Here is a 4,822-nt window from a genome sequence, read left to right on the forward strand (position 1 = left end):
CTGTAGTGGTGAAAAAAAAAAAATGTTGATTATATCCTATTATTGTATATCTTTTCTTTATGATTATACCATGAATATGTAATGTAAATATGTCCGATTAAGGATTGATAAGTATGCTGTGTAAGATAGCAACCTAATGTATTTAGGCAGCATATATGAATAAAGTATTTCTCTCTTAAACAAAATTGTTAGTTATTTTTTTAAAATTTAAATTAAATGATCTGGAGTTCTATCAATGGATAGATTCTCCACATGTTTGTATCATGTCATAATATAACTTACAGCAAATTTACTTGATGTATATATATGTATACAATTGTAAATAACAATAAATGAATTATAAGAAAAAAAAATTAAATGATAAAAGCTTGTTGAACTAATTATTCTTCCTGGTAATTTTTAAGAAAAACCTACGTCTAAGCTAATAATTAAATAAATATAAAAGGTATGTTTTTTACTATTTATATTTTATAAAACGCACCCTCTTCGCCCTCCGTAGCCTTCATTATTTTATATTTAAAACAGACACTTATAAGGAATAGTACCTGGTGGAGGTTTGTTAAAATAAATTGAATCCCTTTAAATCTCAAAAACTCTTTATTTATATATTGAATGTTGAAGGTTTCGGCCAACCCCGCCATCCTTAGAGACAATATTAAATATAAATTCACACCTCACATCCGAATATTAAAATTTTTTGCAGGATATTCTGCGCTGGTCTGAAACATTTATTCATATTAGCTTTGTCACTTTTTCATTTAATTTAAAAATTATTGTCAGTGAACAATGATCCTTACATTGTACCCTCCAATCCCACATTACCACCTTGAAGAATGGTGCCAAACTTGGAGGATTAAAATTAATTCCAATAAATCCCACCAAATCACATTTACCCTTCGTCATAAACCCATGACCTCTTGCCCTACAGTATCCTTTAATAATAACCCACTTATTCCTGTCGAACAGATCCGTTACTTAGGACTACATCTCGATAAACTGACTGAAAAGACAGGAAACTGATCGTTGATTCCGACTATTACAACATTTACTAGCCAAACGGTCTAAATTGCCAATCCATTACAAAAGACTCATCTACATTACTATTAAAAGGCCTATCTGGACATACGGAGTTGAGCTTTGGGGCTACACTAAACTATCAAATTCCTCCCGAATCCAATTCTTACAGTCCAAAATCCTTAATCCTCCTTACTTTGTCACAAATAAAATCATACATCAGGATCTCACTATTGAATATGTTGCCGATTTGGCCAAAATCAGATAACATTCCTTCCATGATAAACTTCCCAACCACCCAAATCCACTGATGTTGGCCACGTTGACTGAAATGTTGGACTTTTAAAATATTAATAAAAAGTGTTAGGAACTTTAATGGATACAATTTATTTTATTTAATCAATAAAACCACTCTCGAAGAAGTGATAAGATCATATGTGTTAAAAGTTACTAAAATTAGAAGACGCTGTGATTAGAATCACAGGCTCATCAGCCTGCTTCCTCACCTCGCTAAGGTTTTCGAAAAAAGTAATCCTGAATATCTTCGGGAGTTCTGTGAACCTTCCGTGATTCCTTACGAGCAAACTGGTTTCCAAGCTCACATTTAATGAAATTATAGAGAGAAATGAACACCAACTTTAACAGGAATTCAGCAACAGATACCCATTGAATGCACAAAGAACTTCCATTCTATCTCCATTCACGGTATCTTATGCCGTAAGCTTATAAATTACAAATGGCCGGAGCAGCTCTATTCGGTCATCGCCTCATTACTCAAGAACAGAAGTCTCTACGTACCAATTCAAGAGAAGCACTCGAGCACCGTTCTACTGGCGTGTGATGTGCCACAATGGGCCGTACTTTCACCAGTGTTGATCTCGATTTATACTGCAAATATAATAGGCGACAACTACAAAACTGCTACGATAGCCGCCTATGATATCGCCATCTACAGCAGCAGCATTAACCTTACACATGCACTAAAACAAGCGGGTTTGTGAAGAGATTATTCAACGGCTGAGTTATCTCAATTTCTCCGTAAACCCAGTGAAAACGGTCTGTGTAGTGTTTGCACACCAAGCAAACAAGAGAGCAAAACTTCCGAGAACGTTCCAAGTGGTAAACTCAATAATGTCCCCATCCAATACAATAATCTATTTGGGTATAAACCTGGATCGACATCTAAAGTTAATATAAAAATATATAAAAAAACCAAAACAGCCAAAAGGAAATCCTACCAACCTATCCTAATCCTACAAATTACAGGATGTCCCAACTCCCCCGAACTTAACAAGGAGAAAACATATTAAATTCCTGAAAATATCAAGGTAACCCACTATTCCAGACGTTGCAACTAGCGCCTCCTCTAGTGCGGTGGCAGCAATCAGCATTATAGCCACCTGAGCAGGATTAGTCTGTACATATTGTAAATAGTCGTAGATTTAGGCCTAGTTTTTAAGTTCATTAACTCATACCAGTGGCATGCCCATTTCTATTAAATATTACATAATTTAACTCAAGTTATAAAGTTAAACACTCATTCATTACATTCCTGATTTAAAATGTTACCAAGTTTCAGATAAATATAAAGTAAGGGGCGTTGTGGGTTTTACGGCGTGAAAAACCCTTTCAGATAAAAATAAAACCTCACTACACAGGCTCCGTTTAAAATGTCTGTATATATACTTATCTAGACCAAGTCACAAGTTGTATATATATATTTCTTTGGTAAATATAGATCTAGGAGGTAAGGAAAAAAAAAACAGGCTCTGTTAAATATAAAATTATACTTTAAAAAAAAAAACTATATTTAAAAATATTTTATGGTTTTTTTTCATGACTTTAATACGCAGAACATTATTTTTTGCAATAACAAGGGAATGCTTTCAATGCTTAATCGTTGTGAAACGACCACTTTATTAAGAGAAAAAAACAATTTTGAAAAAAATATGACCGAAATTATTAGTCCAAATTGAAAATTAGCTGGCCATTTAGGGAGCTCCATGAGGCAAGAGGGGTCAGCCAACGGAAGCCACGGCTTGTTTGATCACGACTTAGCAAGGACAGTCTGGATCGGGAGACCGGGCAAAACTCGATATATGTATCGAATCTGTGACAAGGAATCGATGTGAAAGTGTTAATTAATTGCGTTCTCAGTCCGAATGTCCCAACTGTTTTTGTAATCTTGCCCCACGCTTTAGTGAAAACGGCGTTACAAAATGAATAGGGCCGGCCGAAGATTTAGTGGGGTAGTGAAGGAGGCTAGTGTGACAGCAAGATTAATATTGAGTCGGAAACTCGAAACTGCTAGTAAGTTGCTGAGGAGTTGAGTCCCAGATATATGTATTACATATTGGCAGATCAGGCAATTGCTAGATTTAGGGATGTAGATAGATTAATTGAATACAATTAAAAGTTTGATATAAAGTCATATACTTAGGCATCTATATATTAAATTAAGGATTTAATTAATTTCTTATCATATCTATTTAATTTATAGCAGTAAATAACATTATAGAATCAAAATATAAATATCTTTAGCACGACTCAACTAATTAGGGAGGCAACTAGGGAGTGGTTTAGGGCTCAATAAACTGCAGCAAAGGGCAGGAACTTATTAAATTAGATCCGGAGGTATAAAATAAAATGTTTGAAAAGATTTTCTTTATTTCAAACGAATATTTCGCAACAACAAAAATCCACTAATCCCACTTCGACATTCTGAAATAATAAAACCAGGAATTTCAAATGAAATGGTGTTACCCAATAGCAAGGTACATTTTAAACTTTACAGTGTCTGGATTGAAACTGAATAGTTTGGAGATCCTTTAAATAAAACACAAACTAAAAATTTCATAGCAGTGAAATGATTCTCCTTTAAATAATAATGCAGTAGAATATAATTATATATTCTATAAGCTTTTAGGTCAATATTTATTGGACGATTATTAGTTGACCTATTAATTTTAGTAAATTAATTAATCTTCCTATAGTGAATATTAATTCTATTCAAACACGGAAAATGGATTTTGATATGAGGAAAATTTGTAATATACACGCGAGGACCAACAGCACTTGATGAAATGATAGGAGTTGGCTGAACCGTTACATGAATATTAATGAAGATATCAGAGGAGGAAGAAGTGTAAAAGCAATCGGCGATTGTTTACACTTTTTGTTTCCTCTACTTTTTTTTTCTTTCATTTGGGTTATTACCATTTTGATAATGTTTTGCTCAACCCAGGTTTTTGTTGGCCTTTTATCATTCCTTCCTCGAGCTACTTTTGATTTCGAATTTAATCCGTTTAATTTATCTTAATTAAATTCCTAACTCAGCTCCCACTCTTTTCCTTCACTTTATTTTACCATTTATTTCAACCTGTACTATTTTTAAATCATGTATCATTGTATTTCTTATGAATGTAATGTAATCTCTGTATTAGTGTTATACATAAAACAAGTTATTGTGAGAACAGGTGATTGCTACCTATTGAACTTGCAACCTCTTTGGATTGTGGAAAGAACAGAAAACAGCCTGTTAACCTTAACTACAATCTATCTGTGCACAGCGTATAATATTATTCAGTTATCTTCTTCTACCTATAGTTTAATATCATCTCTACATCGGTCTACCATCTTTATCAAAAAGTGCATTTCCTTGGCTTAGCATTTTCGGTACTAATAGTACCCAAAAATATCGCGAGTTATTACATTTTCAATTCTGCCGGGCCAGGGACACACCAGGCCGGCACTTTTCGAATTTCGAGTTGAAGCTTATACACGAATTAGCACCTAATTGGTACTATTT

This window comes from Halyomorpha halys, unplaced genomic scaffold, assembly GCF_000696795.3.
Source record: "Halyomorpha halys isolate HHAL.00 unplaced genomic scaffold, Hhal_1.1 Scaffold750.1, whole genome shotgun sequence".
Classification (NCBI taxonomy): domain Eukaryota; kingdom Metazoa; phylum Arthropoda; class Insecta; order Hemiptera; family Pentatomidae; genus Halyomorpha; species Halyomorpha halys.